At 39.9% G+C, this 25,791-nt stretch overlaps 2 pseudogenes; one reads left to right on the top strand and one right to left on the bottom strand.

The window, feature by feature from the left end:
- The first annotated feature begins 1,638 nt into the window (after positions 1-1,638).
- LOC142458456 (xaa-Pro aminopeptidase 1 pseudogene) lies at positions 1,639-3,593 on the top strand (annotated as a pseudogene).
- A 3,508-nt stretch (positions 3,594-7,101) lies between these two features.
- LOC142457842 (TIP41-like protein) lies at positions 7,102-7,752 on the bottom strand (annotated as a pseudogene).
- Between the last annotated feature and the right edge of the window lie 18,039 nt (positions 7,753-25,791).

The following is a 25,791-nucleotide window of genomic DNA, read 5'->3' as shown; positions in this document are numbered from 1 at the left end:
TTGAACTAACTACAGGCTTTTCTTTGTTGTTGCTTTGCATTGGCTTTTTGGTGTTGTTTTGTTTTGCTCTGTCTTGTTTTTGTTCATGTTATTATCTCCGCAGGTCTGTCTAAATTAGATAGGCTGGATGAACAATCTGGAGGAGAAAACAATAGGACCGGCAGTCCAAGGGGTGGGGTAACATTGGAGAGGGAGAGGTGGGGGGAATGGAAGTGGTTTTAACAAACCCAGGGACAAGGGAACAACAAGTGATGCAAAATCGGTGGTGAGGAGGGTATGGGAGACCTGTGGGGCTTGATCAAGGGTAATATAACCAAGAGGAATTACTGAAACCCAAATGAAAGCTGAGTATGATAATGCGACTAGAGGAAAGTAAAAGCAAATAGAGGAAAGAACTAGGAGGCAAAGGACATTTATAGATGTCTAAATAAAGGTATGTATATATGTAAATATATCTATATATGGGGAAATAGATCTATGTGCATATATTTATAGGTTTAATATTAAGGTAGCAGATGGACATTGGGCCTCCACTCAAGTACTCCCTCAATGCAAGAATACTTCATTCTATTAAACTGGCATTCCATGATGCACACCTTCCTGACAGAATCGCTGAAGACAAAGCTGATGAATAAGCAAATGTGGTGAAGAAAGGTGATGGTGCCCGCCTATCAAAAGATGTAGGGTCTAGGGTCTTAAAGACTTGAAGGTAAACAAGCAGCCATCTGGCTCAGAAGCAACAAAGCCCACATGGAAGAAGCACACAGCATGTGTGATCATGAGTTGTCAAAGTGATCAGGTATCATGCATCAAAGAACAAAAAATCAAACCATTGTGAATGAGGGGGAGTGCAGATTGGGGACCCAAAGTCCATCTGTAGCTACTGGACATCCCGTTATGAAAGGGTCGTGGGGAGGAGATAAGCCAGCCAGGCAGAGTGCAGTGTAGTAGCAATGATGAAACATACAACTTTCTTCTAGTTCCTAAATGCTACCTCCCCTTCCACCCCAACTATCATGATCCCAATTCTATCTTACAAATCTGGCTAGACCATAGGAACTAGAAACACAGGGAATCTAGGACAGATGATCCCTTCAGGGCCAATGGTGAGAGTGGCAATACCAGGAGGATAGAGGGAGGGTAGTGTGGAAAGGGGGAACAGATTACAAGGATCTACATATGACCTCCTCCCTGGGGGAAGGACAACAGAAAAGTTGGTGAAGGGAGGCGTTGGACAGTGTAAGCTATGAAAAAATAATAAAATTTATAAATTAGGGTTCGTGAGGAAGGGGGGAGTGGGGAGGGAGAGGGAATATGAGGAGCTGATACCAAGGGCTCAAGTAGAAAGCAAATGTTTTGAAACTGGTGATGGCAATAAATGTATAAATATGTTTGACACAATGGATGTATTCATGGATTCTGATAAGAGTTTTAAGAGTCCAATAACAACGGCCCTTAAACTTTGTGCAAATGTAAATGTGGTTACTAAAATATTGAAGTCATTTTTAGGTATTTTAATTTTATTTGTAAAATAAATTGCAAATCAAGAGCTGGGGAGTAGTTGGCAGGCTCCTGCCCTGTTGGGGTGATCACCTGGTCTCGCTCTTCTGACTTGGGGCCAGGGCATGTCACTGCCAAATGGCAGCCTCTGGAAAGGCGCTGACAGTCAGGACGAATCACCTGGATTGTCCATTGAGAAACTTAAGAACAATTGACCCAAATGAGGTGTTGTACTCAGGAGATCTGGGTGCAGAAACAGGTAATACTTTTGCCTGTAAATTAGGTTGGAGATCTCAGAAGTGTTTCAGCCCTTTCTTCCATGCCACCCAGCTCACTCCCAAGCTGGAGAGAAGTGAAGAAGGCAGATCTGCTCAAAGAGAACTTCGGTGCTGCTTCGGCACCATGACAAACTGGGAGGAACTTCAGGCCTACATAGTTCCATCGGGTGACACCCACCAGAGTGAGTACATTTCCCCCGTTAGGTCTTCATCTCTGGATATGATGGCTCTGTGGGCACTGCCATGTTCACCGAGGAGCCTGCGGCCAAGTGCACTGATGGGCATGACTTCTTCTAGGCCGCCCTGCAGAGGGACAGCAACTGGATGCTCATGAAGATGGGTTGAAGGCACACCAACTCAGGGATGCTGGCTGGTTAACATCCTGCCTGAAGGAACTCACATGGTTGGGCCTACTGATCGTTGACACAGATTACTGGAAGAAGATGGCTACGGTCCTGAGAGGCGTTGGCCACCACCTCGTTTCGGTCCAGGAGAACCTAGTGGACAAGATATGGATGGACCGCCGTGGGTGTCCAGGTAAGCCCCTCCTTGCCCTGGGGCTCGCTGGCACAGGGATCTCACGTTATGAAAAGGTGGCCGACCTCCGGTGGAACATGCCCCAGAGGAACGCGGTGTGGTTTGTGGTCGCGGTTCTGGATGGAATAACGTGGCTTCGACCTGCGAGGATCCGATGGGGAGCACAGCCCGGTGTTTTCCTCCAACACCATGAGAGGCTTAGAGACCATCAGGCTTGGCATTGACTCATAGATGCTCCCAAGGTGAAGGAGCACCTGCTTCCCGACCTGGGTCTGGACACTGCTTCCAAAACCCAGCTGGTTCTGTACAATTCCATCGTGAGCATGCTCCAGACCCTGTGTGCTGACCTCTCCCTGAAGGAGAAGGTGTGGGTCAGTGGCAAGGCCAGCTATGCTGAGACGTGGCCATCCCCAAGGACCATCGCCGCTCCATGCCTTCTACGCCCATCTGCATCTGGAAACTGAAGATTCTGCCAACCCCGAAGGCACCAGGAGAGTCCACATCAAAGACGCCCTTGCCCTGTGTGAACTCTTCTACTCGCTGGAGAACGAGGTTCCCCAAGGCGGCTGCCGACAAAGTTGAGGAATTTTGCAGGCAGCAGGCTGAATTTATGGACCTGAACTTCCCTAGGTTTTCCAGTACTGGACCAGTCCCTGAGATGAATAGGACCCTGTCCCTGGAGCAGATTTACCTCATTGACTCAGGTGCTCGATACAAGGATGGGACCACAGATGTGACTCGAACCATGCACTTTCGGACCCCACCGGCCCATGAAAAGGAATGTTTCACCTGTGTTGTCAAGGGTCACCTAGCTGTCAGCGAAGCTGTTTTCCTGACTGGAACCAAAGGCCACCTTCTTGACTCCGTTGCCCACTCAGCTCTGTGGAATTCCAGCCTAGATTACCTGCACCGTGTTGGGTTCTTTCTGAATGTCCACGAGAGTCCCTGTGGCATCAGTTACCAAACGTTTTCTGCTGAGCCCCTGGAGGCGGGCATGATTGCCACCGAGGAACCAGGCTACTGTGAAGACACAGCTTTTGGAATTCTCCTCAAGAATGTGGCCCTAGTGGTTCCTGTGAAGACTAAGTATAACTTCAATAACCGGGAAGCCTTACCTTTGAACCTCAAACTTTGGCTCCAATACAGGACAAAATGATAGATGTGGATTGTTTTACAAAGGGTGTGACTGACTCACCAGCTACCCCCGACCTGCAGGGCAGAATCCAGGTGCTAGTGTCTCTCCCGGTTGCCTTCATGTCCACGGGATTCCATTTCTAACACCGCAGAACCCATAAGCAAATAAATAAATAAATGGAAATCATATGCTTTTCTCTAAAATCTATTCTATAATAGTTTATTACCTATTCAACCACAATATTAACCTAAAAAGATGAGCTTGTTTTTATGTAGCAAACTAGGATCATTTGAAAAGGTTTTAAAAATCTAATATTTTTGTGTACAGATACACATTTTTATACATATACCTGTTGATGTTGTTGTGAGGTTCTGACTCGCAGAGACCCTGTGCTCTGAAGAAGAAAGCCCTGCTTGGTCCTGCACCATCCTCAGAACTGTTACATTTGATCCTAATGTTGTAGCTACTGTGTTAATCGATCCAGTTGATAGGATAGTCTTCCTCCTTTTTGGTGCCTTTTTGCTTTACCAAGCAGGGTGCTCTATTGGTCTTTTCTGTCCAAAGTATGTGAGATAAAGTCTCACCATCGCTGCTTTTAAGGAGCATCTGGCTGTGCTCTTTTTACCAGGACAGGTTTGTTTGCTGTTTTGGCAGTCCATTTTACTTTGCATATTCTTAACCAGAATGATAGTTCAAGTGAATATTTGATATATATGTATATATATATGTGGATAATATATCTATATGTTATCCACTTCTGTTATATGGTTTATCCACAAAAGAATAAATCTACTCTGTTATGCACACAAGAATAAGTATGACATATGGTTATATTTACTCTTTTGCACTTCTAAATATGTTCCCCATTTATTAATTTCATTAAAAATTTAGGCTGATACTCAGATTTGTTGTCAGCAAGAATGTTCCACTGGATTATGTGCAAAAAAAAAACCCTCTATGATTACAAATTGATATAATTCTGTATTTTTAGAGAGTTTTACTTTGTATTCTCTAATCACATCATATTAAAGAGAGAAAAATACATCCATATCTATGTTGATTTACAGATGTATAATATTTACATATCACTACATGAGTTGATTTGGTGGAGTCATGAGTGAACATGCTATTAGATTTCATATAACTATTAACTGATCTTAATTGTCACCTTAAGGAACCTTGGTGGTGTTTGTCGTGGATTACGTTAGGCTGCTCACCACAAGATGAGCAGTTTGAAATTACTAGCTGCTCCATGGAAAGAGATGGACCTTTCTGCTCCCCTATGTTTTGTAGCCTAGCAAACCCACAGGGGCAGTTCTACCCTGTCCTATATAACCAAAACACAACCAAGCTCATTGCTGTCAAATCAGTGCTGACTCAAAGCAAACTCCCTGTGGGTTTACAAGATTCTAACTCTTTCTGGGAGTAAGTCTTTCCTCCTGAGTAGCTGCTGGTGTTTTCAAACTGCCAGCCATGTGGATCCCATCCCATCTCATAGCCACACCCCACCAGGCCTCCAGAGAGGATCACAATAGTCAGCATGGCTGTGAGTTTTGACGTTGTATCTTAAACTTGCCCCTGTTTTTAGAAAGTTTTGCAGCCAATAATTGGTCGAAGCCTACAATCTCTCAGTATGTACTCGGTAAGACTTCTGATAGTAGTCACTGTGCATGGAGTACTGGTGGGTTAAAAGACCTTGGCCATGGGTTTGACCACTGATAGTGTTATGTGGTCAGAAGCAGTCTTTGGCAATCAACAGTCCGTTTGGTTATGTACACCAGCTCCTCTTTTTGTAATTAGGACACTGGTTTATGTTGTTTTATCACTCTGAGTCATTTTCCTCATCTTTAAGCGAAAACTATTATACATATTAAGTAAATTAAATTAAACCTTACAATTAAGCCATGCAGGTTAGCACAGTGTCAAGCAGATAATAAGCACTTAGTATACTTTTGTGACACTTTTTCCTTTTTGCTTATAATTTCTGGGTATGTCTTTAGAAAGGGTATTTCTTTTCCACCAATGCAATTGAATCAATTCTGACTCATATTGAGGGTCTTCAAAAATAACTTGTACATTTATGCTCTCTAGAGGTCTTTATTTCAATTTTTATGGTGGATGAAAGAGTGTAAGCCGAATTACTTATTAGTGAAGAAAACAGTATTATATTATATATGAACATTATTTTAATTGTTTTAATGAAAAATCAAGTCCAACCTCCCCTTCCACACACAATTAAAATAAATATCGTGTGCCTGTCATCTCCCTCTACTGTCTGTGTGGCATCTAGAACAATGAGAGTGTATAGAATTCGGGCTTTAACCTAGGTGATTGCTAATACCTTTGATAAAGGTGAATACATCATAGTTGGAAATTTGGAGTTGTACTTATTTGGTCGATACGGTGATCTGCACATTAGGATTTACTTGAGGTTCACTCCCTGTCCGGCAAAGTGTCTCTAGTCCTATAATACCCATCTGTGGTCATACCTTGAAAAGTTGTGTGGATCCCATTGGCAACCAGTGCTGGATGACAGCTGTTTGACATTTATCTGCCTGTAAAGGTCAAATGAGCAGCTCCCGTAAAGGCTTAGGTGGTTCTCAACCTTCCTAATGCAGTGACCCTTTAGTAGAGTCCCTCATGCTTTGGTGACCCCAAAACCATAAAATTATTTTCATTGCTACTTCATAAATGTAATTTTGCTATTGTTATGAATTGGGCGACCCCTGTGAAAGTGTTGTTTGACTCCCAAAGGGGTCACGACCCACAGACTGAGAACTGCTGGTGTACAGTCTTGGAAACTCACAGGGAGCAGTTCTACACTCTCCTATATTTGGGTTTCAAGGTCAAGTAAAATGGGTTCTGGTATTTTATCCTTTGAACATATTTACCAGAATTAGCCTTTTTGGAAATATTCCTATTTGTGTAGTATTTCCCTTCATACCACAGATAATCTTTCATCTTATAAAAAGATGTCTATTACATGTAAAGGGCGAAGAAGTCGGTATCTTTTGTGAGGGGCCCATTAGAAATGCTGAGAAACATAAAACAGGAAAACGAGTCACATTTTCAGCTGTCAAAGCAGACTCTGCATCTGTTGCTTGCACTTTCCCTTTGATAATTTCCCAAGAGGTGTCAGATACGGAACTGCAGTCTGGTCCTCCAGCAGAGTCTAAGTTTCAACCTATCTCATAGCAGAATAAAAAAAAAATAAAAAGAAAACTGCATATGTGGAAATTAATACCAGCTGGTGTTGTTTGTGGAAGATAATTTTGAGTTCTTAATTAATGAAAGTGAACAGCGGTCAATTCCAAATCCTCCCACCCTCTCAATCTCCCCGCCCCCTACCACCATGTCAATTCTGACTCATAGCCACATGACATAGGATTTCAGAGACAGTCAATCATTAAAGGAACAGACAAGCTCATCTTTCTTCCAATTACATTTTTTTGTTGTTTTTTTTCCTGCTAGGATCTTTTATTTCTCTGCTCTTTAAGGCTACAGAAAGTCAGCATATTAACAAGGCAATAATTTCCATAATACAAATTCCCCCTACAAATAGTCACGATCCCCAGTCAGATAAAGCGGTGAGTATATTAGCTCACATTCTATTCCCCAGGTTTATTTTCTTTTGGGTCTGCAGGGTTAAGGTCAATCAATTCTTATTGGAAATAACAGCTTCTCACAAATTGCCTCCTTTTCGGGTAAATACTGTGAGAATTCATTAGGCTCCGTGAAGAGGGAAGGTGAGACATGCATTAAATTAGCAATTTTGCTCTCTCGTGATGTGTATTCTCATAACATGTAGTTCTTGTCAGCCTCATGGTCAAGCTCGTGCCATTCATTCTGATGAGCACCCCATCAATTCGCAAGAAAAACTGCAACGAGAGGAGAAAGCTAGATGACATTACTCTAATTTTTACACTCGGGCTTGAAACTCTGTGACTATGCAATTCATCCTCAAACAGGAGAACGTCTTCAACAAACTTTGTTCTCTGGCTTTCACTTTCTCTGTACCTATAGGATCTTTTGCAGCTCCATTCTTCAACTTGAGAGATTCTCTGATTAGCGTTCCCTTATAATCTGTGGTGAAGGCCCAATCCCACGGTTTAATGACTTCCTTAGAGTGTTCACCATCCGTCCTGCTGTCTGCCACTCTGGAGCACAGGTGACCTTCAGCATTCGTTGGTAGTTGATTCCACATCTTAGTGCATCTGTAGCAATGAATTAAATGCTAAAGCCAGAGCCATGATGGGTTCTCAAAACGTTGCCTCCAAAGATCATTCCCGGGAGAGATGGCATATCAGCTCCTCAGCTAGGCTCCTGGATGGCCATGATCTTCTCAGCCAGGGCCGTGAGGGCAGGAGAGAGCCTAATGACTTTTTCATCTATGCAATATTACTGTAGAAAATGTGGAAATCATTTCTGATGAGTAGATTTCTCATTCATTCCAACTAACCAAATCAGTGACAAAAAGTTTTTGATCTAGAGTGGATTGCATTTTACCTCTGAATTTTCATTTTGGGTGGATTGAATAAATCATAACCAAAATTGGGTCATATTTGCCAAAAGCAAACTTAAGAAGATATCTCTGCTATATAGTATTTTCTGAATATATTCAACATTGAGAAAATATTACTTAAGTAATAATTTCTGTTTATACATATTTAGATTCTGATTTGTGCCAAGAAGTGTGTCAGGAATTTGAGATTTATAAAATATATGTATGGATTGTGATAAGAGTTGTATGAGCCCCTAATAAAATGTTTAAAAAAAATAAATAAATAAGAAAAAAAACCATCTCCGAAGAAACATTGATATGGTGATGACAGATATGAAAATAGATTCATATGACCATACAATGTTTTTTATGGGAATTTTTGGACAAAGAGCTGTGCATGTCTGCTGATGAATGGGGTCTGAAGGAAGGGTGGTTCTGAGAGAATTATCTTGGCAGGGCTTTACTCTACTCCGTAAGGCAGTGTGGTAGAGGTTCTGACGGACAGAAGGGACATCGTGTGACAGGCACAGCAGATGAAGGGGCATGATTTAAATGGGAAGGAGCCAATATCAATGTGATTGCTATGACAAGTGCTTGGATAGGAACAACAGTCTCCCAATCCTGAGTCACACTGGCTAGTATATGAAAGGCCCTTAAAGATTTTTCTAGGAAAAAAAATAGCTAACAGTAATTGTCTTTTTTGCTTATTAGCCTTTGATATGCAAAGAGCACTAAGACTGTATTCTCTGTTTGGTAACTATCCCATAAATATTTCTTGATCACCTGGTATATGCCAGAAACATCTGGGCATGAGGATATAATAGTTAAGCAAATAGAAAATCTTGCATGCTCTTAGGGTTTGCTTAAAAGTCATCCACGTGAAGCTCATCATGTGGACACGTATAGGATTGACTCATATGTGAGCTCTGTGACCAAGCAATCAAGGCTCTCTGCCGTCCAGCCACAAACCCATCAAACAAATATTTATTGGATCCTTATTAAGTATCACTTCACTGCCTTCATCTTGATTCCAGCTCAAAGTGACCCTCTAGCATGCATTTTGCCTGAGACTTAACAGCTGGGAAAGCAACAGGGTTAAGGGAGGTGAGTTTGCCAACTTTGGAGGCATCTGTCACAGTGATTTTTAAACGTACCCACTGATAATAATATTGATGGTCATAGATAGTGTTTCCTTTCTCTTTTTTTTCATTTTTTGTGGATTCCCAAGCAGTTTGGAGGAGTGTTAAAAGCAATGATATGACTACTTCTGTTCTCCAGCTGCTCAAACTGTGAAACGTTTGAGAGGTGGGTGGTTTCCTTGACAAAGCAGAGTGTTAGTGTTTGGCCAAAGTGACTGCGTTCTGTCCCGAGATATTACTGTAATAAATGTAAATACATACACTATTGTATAAGAACACGAGCTTAATGCTGCTCTAAGTTATAGTCTGAAAGTTAAGAAAACCTTCCTATTTTGTTTTTCATTGTTGTAGTCCAGATATTTAAGGAATAAAAATTTTGTTGGGGGAGGAGGTGGAGCATTTAGGACCATTTCTTATCATGAAAATGTTGATTGCGAGTTCTCTTGAGCTAATTGATTGTAAAGTGGCGATTAGCATGCCCCAGCAGAAAGTATTGTAGCTGCGAATTGCTCTGCATGGTATCAGGAGCCCTTTTCTCAGATTGAGGGGTTGGCTGCTCACCACAGACAAGCAGCTTGATGCAGGTTTAGTCTCAGAAACCCACAGGAGCAGTTCCGGTCTGTGAATTGATGGCAGTGATTTGGGTTTGCTTTTTTTAAGCTTATTTCAAAGTCTATAGTAACACAAAACAAGACAAAAATAACCTCAAACTCACTGCCATTGAGTCAACTTGAACTCATAGCCAGCCTTGAGGTCAGAGTAGAAGTGTTCTTTAGAGCCTGCGATTGAATCGTAATGTTAGCAGAAAGCCTCGTCTTTCTCTGGTGGAGCAGCTGGGGGGTTTAAACCACTGAACTTCCTATTTACCATCCACTGCTTAATCCACAGTGTTACCAAGACTTCTTATTTCGGCTGAATTTTTATTAATTAAAAAGTTCTGTCAGAGTGCCATGAGTTTTTCTTATAGTCATACTGTTGCATCTATATTTCCAGAGTTGGAGGCTGATAATCACTCTTCAGATAAGACATCTTATTTAAAATGGACTGTGGATATAGGGAATATCACACACTCAGATTTAGTGATGGCTATTCTTTAATCTATTTACCAAAGAAAACCAATACATTTCATGATACTATTGTTGCTCTTAGTTTACCCAGCAAGCTACCAAACAATAGTACTTGCCACGTCCCCTTAGGAGACCTGGTGATGTCGTCCTTACGTGTTGGACTGTGACCCTCATGGTCTTGAGTTTGAAACCACGAGCAGCTCCACAGGAGCAAGATGGGCTTTCTCCTCCCATCAACAGTGATGGTCTCAGAAACCCCCAGGTCTGCCTACGAATCAGCAGGGCCTCTAGGGCAGTGAGTTTGGAATTATTGAGACCATCCGCCATGATAACAGGTGTTTTAATTGTTCAGTTTGAGCAAAGGTGATTTGGTCACTAAAGAGGAATCCAGGCCTATATGCCATTTGAATAAGAAGTCCCTGTGGGGTGGTTTCTGTCGGATCAAGAAACATCTATTGGCTCGTGAGTGTCTCTGATAGCCACACACTCACGGTGCGCTCAGAGGGGCCTCTTGCTGACAGTGAGCACCAGGAGCACTGTGCACCAGAAGCACTGTGTGAGGGAGTTGAGCGGCACTGTTGCTGCTCCGCTGAGTGGTTTGTTTACTGTTCGTGCACTGAAACCTTAGAGCTGCGTGCACATAGACGGCTAGCGAAACCAAGACGTAGAGGATTTGAGACGTAAATGAACTAATGTCTTAACTTAGGCTCTGGAACATAGTATACAGTCAGTAGATAGTAGCTGCTATTAGTTTTTAATTAAAAAATATATATCATTTTTTCTGTGTGTCTAAAGGGAGCAAACATCTGGAAATTTCCAATGCTTTAATTTGTCGTTTCTACTTGTCATGGACATTTAGCTGTTTCCTGTTGAGTTAGTTAATAAGATAGTGACATTGGACACTGAGAGACTATACTGTGAGATGGATTTTTGGAAAATCCATAAACCAGGTTGCCAAATATTAATTTTGAATCCTGCAGGTATGATAATGATAAAATAGATGAATTGAGGAACCAATTCCCACATTCAATTGAAATGTTATCACGTTTTTTAATGGAAAGAAGAGTGTCCATGACCTAGGTTTAAAATAATTCAGTGCACGGATTACTAATTGAACAGCACAACTACACTAACAGATGGGTGACAACGATACAACTCTCTTCATCATTTGCTCCAGCTCTCAGTACTGGTTTTGTGTCCATTCACTGAGACTAAAGGCTGAGTGCCGCTTCAGAGGCTGGCACTCAGGGATTCCGGACAGCAAGGATCATGGAATCCAGGTTTTACCAAGAGAATCAGATAGTCATGCAAGACTCACATAAATAACTGTTGTTGTTAGGTGCTGTCCTGTTGGTTCTGACTCTTCGCAATCCTGTGGACAACAGAATAAAACCTGTCTGATCCTGTGTTCTCCTCACAGTCGTTGCTATATTTACGTCCATTGCCGCAGCCACTGGGTCAACCCACCTCTTTTATCTCACCCACTGCTTTACTAAGCAAGGCGTCTTCTCCAGGGACTGGACCCTACTGACAACCCCATCAAAGTCTCTGAGATGAATTCTTGCCATCTTCATTTCTAATAGACGTTCAGGCTATCCTCCTTCCAAGACACAGTCACCCATTCTTCTAGCAGCCACGCTGCAGGAAATATTCCTCCCCAACACCATACTCCAAGTGCCTCAATTCGTCTTTGGTCTTCCTAACCTATTGTCCAGCTTCTATAAGCACATGACATTATTATAAACACCCTGGCTTGGATTAAGCACATCTCAGTCCTCAAAGTTACATCTTCGCTGTTTTGTTCTCTAATTAGATCATCGATGTTAGTAAATACTGAATTGTAATTTTTAGAAATATAAAAGGGAAGTGTCAAGTTAATGACAGATCCTGAAAGAGGAATTTGGCATAGCCATGAGGTCAGAGAAAGATTCCTAAAACATGACCTCTAAGGCAGTCTCCATGAAGGTCAGGATTTCATTCAGTAGTAACTCACTGAATTATCCCACAGTTCTTTATTGGCCGTGTCTACAGTCTCTTAATTGATTTCTTGAGTAAGAGTGAATGAGCAGCCCTTAATGGTTTTGTGTATCTTACTCTGTTTTTAACTTCACAGTAGAAAACGGCCCAGGAAAGAATGTGAATGAGCACAATATAACTTAGACCCCATTATCTTTATGGATAATTGAATATCCTTCTAGAAGCAAAGACCGGACATATTCTTCCTTTTCCTTGATTAACTGATGTCACAGTATCACATTGTATTTTTTTTTTGTAATGTGATTTTGGTTGAGAACTCTAATGGACTTTGCATTCTATATTCCAACAATTTATAGCTAAATAATTGGGATTTTATTTTGGAAAGCTACCTCTCCAACATAAGTTGAATGAACTCATATTTTTAATCTGAGAAAAATCATTTGAAAAAGAAGTTGTTAATAAATTTAATAATTGTGTCATTAGACTACGGTAGAGGTTCTAAATAGGATTTTTGCATTTGCTTTCCCATTTAATTCTTCTATCCAAGAGTAACAAAGACATTTCCAGAGAAAAACCTGTGTCCTAAATAGTCTCTGAAGTCCATAGGGATTAAAATGGAGCACTCTGGTGTCACATACAGGGCTTATCAAAATATCTGCTATTGGGCTTCTTCAAATGAATGAAGTTATCGCAGAACTCTCTAAATCCTGTAACCTGGAGGTGTCCTGAAGGCTAGTGACTAAGTGGGAGGAGAATGGGAGGACCTTGCTGATCCTCGGATTGCAGTCCTGGAAGGTGGCAGCAATCACGTCCACAGGTGGCTTTCAGCAAGTGCACCGTCTGTAGCTGGGTGCTCATGTCCTACCTGGAGCCACTCCCTTCCAAGTAATGCAGGACACCATCTCTGTGACAATGATTTGAAGGCAGTTTTACTTTTCAATGTAGACTTTACATCTGTAAAACTGGGCTGCTGTCCCATCATTACCAATTTGCAGCTGCCTGACTTTGCACATGTTAATTAACCCATCAGAATTTCCTAGTTATTCTGCTGTGAGATGTGCCGACGGATAAATATATCACTAAGTTATTGTGAGGAGAAAATGAAGTAACGTTTCTGACATGTTTACCACAATGTCTGGCAAATAGCAAGAACTTAATAAATTCTGGTGGTAGTTGTTATTTTTATTATTATGAAATATGTAAGCACGAAACATAGTTTGACTTGAATTGTTTGCTAAACATGAGTTAGTCCTCCTCCTGCCATCTTCTATTATTATGATTTATCCTTTCCATATTTTGTGTTACAGGCAATGTTTGATTATGGGTCCACATGTCTTTTCATTTTGATAAGCATACTTGTCTTCCTTTCTAGTGCTTATAAATTCTGGACCAGACTTATAGGCAGTGAAGCTTTTAGATGTAAGACAAAGTCAAAGGCTTTTTATTTAACTAAAGTTATAAGCAATCATTGCTTTCACAATATTTTTCATAATTATCTTTCCTTCAGAATAGGACATATTTTTTATTCCAACTTAAGGTAATGTGGTATGTAAAGATAGGATTCCTATTAGAATTTCACAATACTTGTATCATCTACAATTATGGATAGTATATAAATAAATATAAGGCAATGTCAAAATGTTCATGGGAAAATGGAATTAAAAGCTATATTGAGCTTCTTTTCTATTACCTTTTTGAAGCGTCTTGTTCTACAATTTTGGTTTATCTACATTACTGTTAGAACTGATGACATGGTGGTTACATGTTGGGATACAATCCTTAGGGTCCTCAGTTCGAGACCACCAGACAGTCCTTGGAAGGAAGACCAGGCTTTCTACTTCGATAAATACAATCAGTCTCAGAAACCCACCGTGGGGATTCTTCCCTGCTCTGTGGGGTATCCATAAACCAAATTGACTTGATGGCAGTGAGTTATACAAGGATCAACATATAACCCCTTCCCAGGGGAATGAAAAACAGGAAAGTGGGTGAGGGGCGATGGAGGATGATATAAGATATGAAAATAATAATCTATAACTTAGCAAGGGTTTGTGAGGGAGGGTGGGCCGGGGAGGTAGGGGGAAGAAATGGGGAGCTGATATCAGGGGCTCAAGTGGGAAGAGAATGCTTGAGAATGATGGTGGTGGCATATGTGCAAATGTGCTTGACAAAATGGCTGGATGTATGGACGTGATAAGAGAGGTAAGAGCCCCCAATAGAAGTATTTAATATATATAATACTAATATGCAATGTTTTCGAGTTAATTCTGATTCATAGCAACCCTAGAGGACAAAAAAGAAATGCCCTGTGGATTTCTCAGTCTGTAACGGTTTGCAGTAGAAACCCTCTCCTTTCTCCCTGAGATAGGCTAGTGGTTTCAAACAACTGACCTTGAGGCTAGCCCAATGCTTAACCACTAGAACACTGTGGCTCCTATATTTACATTAGTAGTCACGAAATTAACTCTTTATAGGAAAACTATATTTCTTCAATAGGTATTTTCCTCTCTGATTTATAAGTTTGTATTGCTTCCTTTTTATTTATGGATAGTAGATGATAAATTAGTGAGCAGACAAGTTAAAAATACCTTCTTTCACCTTTCAGCATTTATCCTTGGCTCCCATTTGAATAAAGTAGGAAGGAGGGGACAAAGACAGGAAGAAGTCCCGTGACACTTGTCTTGTATAACATGTTTATAATGCATGCATGCAGCCGTGCTGATTTTGTATCAACAGAAATCGTCCCGTGTTTGTACCCAACTTGAAAAAATAAAGGAGATAAGAAGGGGGAGGTTTAGTGGTTGCTCTCCGGAGGGTGATGTGGATGTGCACTCGAGCTGTGCCCTTACCAGCTGCATGGCAAGGTCATCTGTGAAAAGATTTCAGTGGGAGATTGTGGGTCCATAAAGCCACGGCCCTACAACACTTCGTGCAGCTTCCTGGCCCTCTGAGAAAAAACTGAAGAGGTAAACCTGTGACTTAAGAATGTGGAAGTCTTTATATGTATCATGGGCAATTCTGGTACAGGTGGCCAGTGGGCATACTTTAAGATAATGTGGCATATTGCTCTTCTTCCATCACATGTCCATTTTGATCTCTCTGGTTTGGTATCATTCATATTAGATGAGTGTTATCCACATGATAAAAGACTGTTTATTATTTTTCTTGACCACAGCCTCCGTGGCACATATGTATTCAAATCCACAGAAATGGACCACATGCTTAAGATGCTGTGAACAATGAAAACCATTGAAGCTCACTATGTCAGTGTCATGAATGTTATGCAAAAATTTCCCAAATCAGAGAATTCTGTCAAAATAATGTGAGCTTCCAGCCCTTTACAGGCGTAAGACATTTCATTTCCTAATTTACAAGCATGACATATATGATTTTTCTTATCAGTGTGGTTAGTCCTGCTGCCCCAGATGCGAATCTTCATTTCCTAAACAGGTTAGTAAAGTGAGGAATCAGCCCTCCAGGTCTTCATTTTGTGGCTTTGATTCTACCTTTCATCTCTAACTGCATGAAAACTACTCCATCTGCACAGCGCTCTCCCCGCTCTGTTTCTTCTGTCTCATAAGTTCCCCTCAGTTTATCCCTATTCTTCTATTTTCAATCTTTCTTTTTTTCTTTTTCCATCCCTGATTCCTGAGAATGGTGGAGGCTATGAACAGAAAGAATGTCAGTGACAACCATAATTCTATTTATCAAGTACTCTGCCAGCAGTTAGGGAAGTGCTTAGAACTACAGAAAGGTGGTGGCAATTCTCAGGTGCAGCCCCGCTGCGGCTTTCAGGTGCAGTCTCCTTTCTAATAGGATGAAAGGCAGTAGTTTGGGGTTTCAGATTTGGGATACTTGTCCTGCTTGTCGTTTGCCTACCTCTTATAGACACTGGAAGCTTGATGCTGTTATTTGTCTCCAGGTGTATACATGTTTCTCGAGTCTATGTCATTATTTCTAAGTTAGTGCTTGTTTTTTAAAGGCCACTGTGATAAGGAGCCCAGGCGTTACGGTGTGCTAGGTGTTGAACTTCTAATGAGGTTCACACCTGCTAAGTGCTGTCCAGTAGCAACATGAGGCTGTCTGCCTCTGTACAGGTCTACAACTTCCGAAACTGTAGGATCTTCGCTACAAGACTGATCTGGGAGGACTGAAAAGCAGGGTGTGGTGACTGATGGTTTGCTGATGCTTCCCCACCACTTGTGTGCATGATAGCAGGTCAACACAACTCTTTTCATGGACTTTGAGAAGCTTCTTTCCTAGTGATTTATGTTCGATTACTTTTATTTCTGTTTGTTCTTTGTTTTTATTAAACCGAACCAAACCCTCTGCTATTGAGATAATTCCAACTCATAGTAACCCTAAATAAGGTCTCCACATCATCCTGGGAAGACAGCATCCCCTTTCTTCTGGGAAGCTGCTGGGGGTGGGGGTAGGGTGGGGTTAACACCAGCCTTGCAGTTAGCAGCCCAGTCTGCACCGGACAATGACATCAGGGCTCTTTTTTCTTTATTTTAAAGTTGATTCTAAAACATCAGTCTCTCTCAATTTTGGTTTGTTTCCTAGTTAAAAATCAGTACTGAAAATCCCACTGCCATCGAGCTGGTTGCAACTCATGTAGACAATGTCAGACCCAGGAGACTATTCCCTGGGATTTCCAAGGCTGTAAAGCTCACAGTGCATAAATAGTTGCTTTTTAATAGCTTAACAAGATTAATTATTTGTTAAATGCTTGATGAATCAACCACACATAATTTCCTTGAACTTTTATCATGTATAGTAGGTTGTGTCTTATTGCATTTTCCTATGTCGAAGTCACATGGATAGCTATAAATTCAGGACATATTCTAATTCAGTAGTGCCTTGCAAGACAATGCATTTTTAAAAAGTCACTTGCGCATAAATTTAGACCAGAGTATAATATTAGTTTCTTTTCTATTAGTCTGTAACTGTATGTGTCCTTCTCCTTTACTCTCATATGACTGCCGCCATGCATATTTAATTTATTATCTGTGAACCTTTAATGTCACTTCTCTTTTCATTTTGTAATGATTGGTATCAGAGTATGTAATGCATATTTGGTGATTACTTTTATTTGAAACCAATTAAGTTAAGCTATTTTAAATACACTTTGATCTGTTTGTTATTTTTTTAAATTTCAAAGTAAAGAATGACTGAAATTCTGTTAATACATGCTAAGACCAGATATGGACCATGGAAATGTCTATCCTGCACCAGTGTGGTGCAGTTTTCTTTATGTTGAGACATGCTTATTCCTGAGTATATCTGACCTTCTGATTCAAAAACGGATACCAGTTTTCCCCTATCGGCTCTGGTTTTGAGATACAGACATGTGCCATATACCACTCCTAACATTGCTCACCCGGAAATGTCGGGATATTTGTAAGGCATAGAGGAACCCTATTAAAATGTAAAAGAAAAATGCCTACTACTTCATATCACTAGCACTGATTTCTGACGCAAACATGCCAATAATTCGACACACAAGAAGCTCCTGTTGTAAGATGACTGAAAGGATAAGATTGCATAAGATTCTAAAGTAATCAGGTTGCACGCTGTCTTCCTTGGTGTCTGGCTTCCATTCTACTTATGCCTGGGTGAAAGTGTGCACCTTGTTCTTGGCCTAACATCGGAGGCACCAACATCTTGGGGGGTCATTCTAACAGAAACATAAATAGACAGAATATGAATCTAGGAAATTCAGAAGTTGGCTTATTTGCTTCCTGAAAGTCAAGAGGACTTGAGGCACTTGCTAATGAAGAACAAAGACTGCATTCTTGAGTATGGATTGCAACTCAATGGAAAGAGAAACCCAAATCCTCACAACTGGACTAATAGACATCATGACAAGCAAAAACAAAGACAAAGCATTGTAGTGACAACCAGAAAGGTAGCTCCTGTTATAGTAGTAGCTAACTTTTATCCATGACTCATAAAGATTAAAATGTATTCTATAAGAGACAATATATGCCAAGCAGGTAGTAGACTACGTACACCTTATCTATTAAATAACATTAAACTAAGGTTAATTTGTGGTCCTAATTAAGAGCATAGACTGTGTACTGATTACAAATATATATATATATATATCCTTTGTTTTCTTTTTAGTAATTAAACATTTATACCACACTACATGCAAGGCATTATTCTGAACACTTTTTAAGTATCATTTGCTATTATTCCCACTTTACTCCTGTAGGAATTAGGATAACTTATCCATGATCACATCATATAAGTGACTTTACTAAGATTTGAATCCAATACAAAGCCCATACTCAACCACAATTTCTAAACAAATTAAACAAAAATAATTAAAACCCTGCATTGGTCTTTTATGTTGTCACCTCAAAGTAGTTTCTTTGTCAACAACAGTTTTGTAATTTATCTAACAGAGACAACAAAGTAATCTTGGTTTAATTTTGTTTCATGGGAAAAGATATATTACTGCTTATTTGGCATATATTGTCTCTTTCATAGAACTGAGGTAATCTGGAAAGTAATCTAAGAGACCGTGTGGATATGGACATTGAAATGAAAGCACATGTCCTCTACCAATAGTGTAGCACTGAGTGCCGTCTCCTCAAATGAAGACCAGGCACATGATTCAGTTTCATTCATTGCTGCGATGAATTTATTTATTTATAAGTCATTTGATCTGTGGACCATCAAAAATCCCTGCCTTCAGTTTGTTCTTGTTAATTCTAGATAATTTATGCATAGTACATACAATGCTCAACCACTTTTATTCAAAGTCTTTATAAGTTCTTTTATCAGACCTAGCTTTATGTATAGTGCTGGTAATATGACTCTATCTCATGATATCAAAGGTTCATTGATTTTATTTCATGCTCCAACCACCATATATTCTCAAGGAAGCCAGTCTGTTCTTACTCATCGTTAAAGATTGGCTGTTATGTTGCAAAGGAATATAAAACACGGATACTTTGTACAGCCACTTCGTTGACCAAGAAGAAAATTAACCATCTTCAAGTCTACACAAACCATCCATTGATGTTTTTGGTAATTTATCTTTTCCAAAACCACAGGGATGACCTTGTACTCTTCTTTCATCCTGGTGCAATGAGCAATTGGAATTGAACCATATCTGGGGCCATAATTTAAAAGAACACATTTTAAATTACATTTTGAACTATCAATGAAAAGATGCCAACATTTGGATAATATTCATAAAGACACATTTTCTTTAGATGTTTTCTGATGTCATTGCAGAATACTAAATGTCTTTGGTAAGGGATGCCAGCAAATAACTTTCTCTTCTTTAATTAAATGGAGTTTTGGTTTTGGCTTGACACATAATCTTTTCTCCAGTGTGGAGGCAAGCAATTCAGAAGACACCTTGGAATGAATTAAGTCCCTCCCTGAGCAAATCACTAATTTCATTCTGGTCAAAACATTCACGATGTGAAGTTTTAAAAAATAATACTGCTACTCCTCCCACTTAATTTCTCTTGTGAGGTTTCAGACACACAAGATAGTCCTTTGAGAGCTGTGAGGATTCCCAGAAAGGTGGAAGCAGGTGCGAGGTCCGAGTGTGGGACAGGCACTCGATGAATAGTTGTGAAACAAAGGTTGTTACCATAGAAAGGTGGACATTTCAAATACATAAATTTTCCATTCAAGTAAGAAAGCATGTTATGAAGTCCTGATTTTGAAGAGATTGTTTTAAAGAACAGAACAAAATGTTATAAAGTCAACCTTATCTAAGAAATGAGAGCTGATGTGGTCTATCCACAAGAATTTGCAGCACCTGCACTATGTTACTCCAGGAACAGGCCTAAAACACAAGACACCAAGAAAAAAAATATTTGTTGGGCTGTGTTTTAATGGGTGATTGAATCTGCTCTTATTTTCAGTTGTGCATCATAAACAAATGAAAATTTCCAAAGCTTTACTCAGTCCATGTCACTATGGTGAACTCTTTTAGGAGGTATCGCTCCCAGGCATATTTTGAATGTCATCAAAGTAGGAATAACTGACAGGTGCGTGGTGGTTATATCAGCAGATATGATCAACATAGATTTATAATATTTTATCAATTACCTTCTTGTTCAATGATTTCTTTCAAAATATCAATTGATTAATCAGCATAGATTTATTGAGTAAATTTTTCTTGAAGGCAGCCAGTTTTATAGACTCTAAAGATTGCATATTGGGTAGACTTTAAAGCTATGTGCATAACATACTTTTCAGTTTTATTCAACTACTGATTAAGTTATTTGAATGGGGTTCACCTCCATTTTTCAAATTTGAAAGATATCAATTGATTCTTAAAAGAATATCTCCATGATACTCCATTATAAGATGTAATCATTATAAAACACAATCAGATCCATTGTCACCTAGTTGATGGCCACTAGTAGTGGCCCCGGAGGACTGGGTGGAGCTACTCCATAGGATGTCACACTGTGCTTCCAGGGACTGACTATCTCATCTTTGCATCTTTGTCCTGCCCAACCCCTGGTGGGCTGACACTTCTGTGTCAGTCGGAAGCTGAGCCCCCAGAAGTCTTCATCTTTTTTTATTGTGGTATGGTTTTCTTTTATTTAGTTTAATAACTCACTTTACTGGGGACTTGGACATCTCTAATCACAATCTATCCATCCATCCATCCAAACATCCATCCATCCATTGTGTCAAGCACATTTGTACATTTGTTGCCATCATCATTTTAAAAACATTTTCTTTCTACTTGAGCCTTTGGCATCAGTTCCTCATTTATCCCCCTAACCCTACCCTTCCTCCCTCCCTCCCTCCCTCATGAACCCTTGCTAATTTAAAGATTATTATTATTTTTTCATGTCTTACGAGGGGTCCTCAAACTATGGTCCGTGGGCCACATGCAGCCCTCAGAGGACATTGATCCGGCCGCCGGGTGTGTTTGTCCCGTTTTGTTTTTTTACTCCAAAATAATACATGTGCAGTGTGCATAGGAATCTGTTCATAGTTGTTTTTTTTAACTATAGTCTGGCCCTTGAATGGGTCTGAAGGACAGTAAACTGGCCCCTTGTTTAAAAGTTTGAGACTTGGGTTAATTTTCTTAATGGTAGGTTTCATAATTACAGTGTCAAGGATAGATCGTCTAATTTAAAATATTGAAACCTTAGAGATTTAAAGAAAAAAACAACAACAAAATGTGAGCACACACACACACAAAAGTTGCAGCTCTTCCTTCTTCAGACTGATAGGCACCGTGACTGATTTGCTTTTCAACTTGTCAAATAGTTGTGTTTGAGGTTCCAGTCCAAAGCTAAGGTAAATGGATTCAAGGACAGTTTCCAAAGGCAAACAATATGAAATGACTCAATAACACTCATCAGAGCTTATCTCTCCCAATACACTACTCTAATGGAGAGGGTTTCCCCTATAAAGGACCAGATTGTAAATATGTTCCACCTTGCTGGACAGAGAGGCTCTGTCAGTTACTGGTTGCAGCTGTGGTCTGTAACAACTGGACTGCTGATAGTTGATGCGTCAAACCCACCACCTCCTCACTCCCTAGGACACAGATGGGTCTACCTTTCTCATAAAGACGTCTCTTCATGAGCTGGATGCGACTCAGAGTCCACTGATGGCAGTTTGGCTTTGATTTGGTGTTCCTCTAAAGCTTCTTTAAATATACTGTAAGCTGACTTTTGTCACAAAATAATAATATTAATCTTTCTTTTTAATCACTTAATTGTGTAAAGGCATGTTGTGCTTGTAGAAAATACAACAGTAGATTGCAGGTTCAAATTATCCCATGACTTAGTGTGCCAGCCACCTGAAAGTGAAAAAGTATCCTGCTACCCGAACTCCGGGCTCACTGCCATCTAGTAGATGCCAACACACAGCACCCCTACAGGACATGGGAGAACCACGCTGTGAGTTTCTGAGATTGTAGTGCTTTACAGGACTGGAAGAAAATGCATCACAAAGAAGTATCCTGAAAGTTTATACTTTTGACATTATTTTAGAAAAATGTTTTCAATTCACATATTACCTAAAATAATATTGTATTAGCTACGTAGTTTTAGAAAACAATTTATAGGGGCATACTCTTTGGAACACTTCTGTGTGATTTGAGGGAACTTTTACAGAGCACATTAATTTCGTGTTCAACATTGCACACGCGTCTGTTTCCTGATATTAGTCCAGTCTCCTCAGTGTCGCAGCGCTTTCCTTCCTTCTTACCCAGGCTACTCTCCCTGGTCCAGGGTAGCCTTTCCTGGTTCCTCCTGCTCTTGAACCTTTGTCTTTGAGCACTTGTGCCCTTTGGTTTTGTTTGTTGATTGTTCTGAGGAGTTTGTCACCAGGAAAGACATTATTAACTTTATAGGCCTACTGTGTGGCTGAAACGTGATTCCGAAGGTAAAGGGGGAAGAGTTCAATTCCAGGTGTGATGAGTGATTTAGGAACACGGTCTGCAGTTTCCAAAGGCTCTGCCAGATTACTGTCTATTCGGCTTAATATTTTGATTTTTGTTCTACATTTTCCACCTATTTGTGGAAGCATACTTTTTATAGCATGGACTCCACCTGTCTTAAGTGGGAGAACGATGTAAACATCTGATATCTCAAAGGTTTATACCATAGACGCCCTAAGGACTTTCTGCTCTGTAGTATGGGGCTTTGGTGAGTCCTAAGTAACTCAACGACAGTGAGTTTAAGTGGGTTGTGTCTCATTTACTGTTTTTATTAACTGAGTGCTGTGGCCATCATTGCAATTCAAGTGTTTAACATTTCCTACAATTCTGAACGATCCCTTGTGCCTATTTACTGTCAGACTGTGTGTGTGTGTGTATGTGTATGTTGATGCATGAATGTATTCCTTTATGTACATCAGAAATTCAAAAACACCTCTAACGCTTTTTTTTAACACCTTATAATTCATTCTCCTTCTAGGCACAATGTGAATGTAGTCTAAACGTTTAATAGCCTATGCTTTTTCTTAGATTGGGGCCCTTCTTTTCCTGTTTTTATTTTAAAATCATTTCATTAAGGGCTCATACAACTTTATCACAATCCAGACATACATCAATTGTGTAAAGCACGTTTTTACGTCCATTGCCCTCATCATTCTCAAAACATTTGCTCTCCACTTAAGCCCTTGGTATCAGCTCCTTAATTTCCCCCTCCCTCACCGCTCCCCACACCCTAATAAAGTCTTGATAATTTATAAATAATTAATATTTTGCCATGTCTTACTTGTTACCTAAATTTCAAAGGTAAGGTTCCCAGGTTTTCTCACCTGTTACATGGATTCCAACATGTTAAATTAAAGCTATATGATGCTAAGGTCTATGAACTTAATCACACTAAGATGTAGCTATTGGTAATACTCCCAAGAGAAACAATATGAATTAACTTTGATATAGTGTTTTAGGCAAGGAGTGATTTTCATCAGAATAATAACTTCCATTACTCTTAAATCACAACTCTAGAAAAAGCATTAGAGAAAAGAAAACTACTAATATTTTAGGTGTGCAGTTTCAGGTATTAAATAGAACACAATTCTCCTGTAAATCATGACATATGTTCTTTTAATAGGCGCCCTGGTGGCTTAGTAGGTTATGCTTTGGGCCACTATCTATCATGTTAGCAGAGTGAATTTACCAGACACTCCATCAAAGATAGGTGAGGCATTCTGCCCCCTTAAAGGTTTATAATCTCAGAACTACAGGGATAATTCTTGGTCCTGTAGGGCCACTATGAGTTCGAATCAACTCAACGGCGGTGCTATTTCTGGTTCTCATTCTTTTGATATTCCTAATGTTAAGAAAAGCACGGATGTTATTCTCTCCAGTCAATGTCATTAGAAGAATATTATTAAAAATGTAGACATTATTGTTTTTGCATAGTCAGAAGCTTTCACCCCAGCGCTTTGCTTACAAAAGTAACAATCTATTTCATTTTGTCAATTCATAAAATTTTTTCTTTAAAATTATTTTATAACCCCAATTATATGTTGCTTAATTTAAAGTTTTAGGGAACTATTAGAGACAACAGATAGAAGCAATTAGCAAGAATTGTGTTTGAAATTCTCTCTAAGCTTAGTATTTTTGTCCTTGAAGAAAATGTTTACTGATATTATTATATGTTTAAAACCATTTTTCACATTATAATTTCGGATGATTATGTATGCAATGTTTATATATTTTTAAATTTATCCAGTAAGAAGTATACTAAAAATAAAATATTTATGAATTTGAAACAGCCTTATTTCATTTTGAAAAACATTGCCCTGAGCATGAATATTTGGCCAATAATATTTCGGCTTGCCTTTTGGGGAAGAAAAATGGAGTCTTATACAGTGACGCTCTTGAAGAGCTACCGTTAGTGAGATCCTGTCATTTGGTTGAAATGTTTTACATAACTTTCTGTGAACCCCCCATCTCACTCATGACCACCAGCCTCCCAGTGAATTCCACTTCAATGCCTCGTACCAGCCTTGTCCTGGGCCTTAGTCTCTGCTGGGGTGCAGTCTAATAACCCCACCAGTAAGTTCCAGTGGTCCGTCCTCCCCACATCTCATTCTAATGACCAGTGGAATCCCTGTGGATGGGACGGGATAAAGTGGCAAACAGACATTCTCCTATCATGTTGCTGCTTTCACCAAATTGGTGGTATGCAGGGCCCATAGTATTCCCGAGAAATACTCCTCACAACTCCGTCATCACATCCTTTGTGAATGAAGACAGAGAGAGTTTGAAAATGTAGATAGACAGTAGAGCAACAAAATAAAACAGTTCTTCATTGCCTTTTCACCACTGCGACCCTTAGCGAATTAACTAATTTCATTACGCTTCAATTTTGGCATCTGTCAAATGGCTCAATTTAAATTAACCCATGCGCCTACCTACCAATCTATATATTTTTCTACCTATCAAATTTTGGTTAAACTATCCTCAATAAAACAGATTGATTAAGCTGCTTCAGTGTGTGCAGCTCATTGACATCAGTTATCAATGCAAGTTTTGTTGCATTATTAGATATCTTTTGAGTAATTTTCTTCGCCACCAATAATATCGTCATTCCTTTTTAAGCTTATCATTGGATCCTTCCAGTTGTGACATCTATTTGATAACACATATGAATACCTAATTTTGTAAAGGAGGAAAATAAATAAAGTTTATTTTATTAAATGAGGTAACTATTGTTTACTTTAGAGATGACTTCCTGAGAGACTTTCAAAATATGACCTATTTTTAAAACTGAATGTAGTGAAGGGAAATTTCTTAGGATAGGACATCTACCCCATTTTCAATAACTCCTAACAAGTGATTAGCTGGGGCCACCCAAATAAGGTGCTGAGGCAGAGCTAACTCAGGGAATATTTCATTTTCTGATTCTTCTGACTTTAAGTGAGTCATTTCAGTGAGAATCCCCTGACCACCAGAGGAAAAACGTTCGCTGGTAGAGCCCATAAATCCCTGTCTGACGTGGTGGAGGCAGCAGAGGCACCGGTGGACCTCTGCCACCGGGATCCTGAAGCAGTGAGCCAGCAAGAGTCGTGGCTGTGGAGCAAAGTTGAGGGTCAGGGCCCATGTGGCTGAGAGATGGAGAAACAGAGAGACCCATGGCTAATGACTGAGAAAAGGCACTGCTGTGGACTAACGCTGTGTCCTTACTATTTACTG

The sequence above is a fragment of the Tenrec ecaudatus genome, chromosome 10 (assembly GCF_050624435.1).
Source record: "Tenrec ecaudatus isolate mTenEca1 chromosome 10, mTenEca1.hap1, whole genome shotgun sequence".
Lineage (NCBI taxonomy): Eukaryota > Metazoa > Chordata > Mammalia > Afrosoricida > Tenrecidae > Tenrec > Tenrec ecaudatus.
The sequence above is the reverse complement of the archived record's forward strand: the minus strand, read 5'-3'. Positions and strand labels throughout refer to the sequence as shown.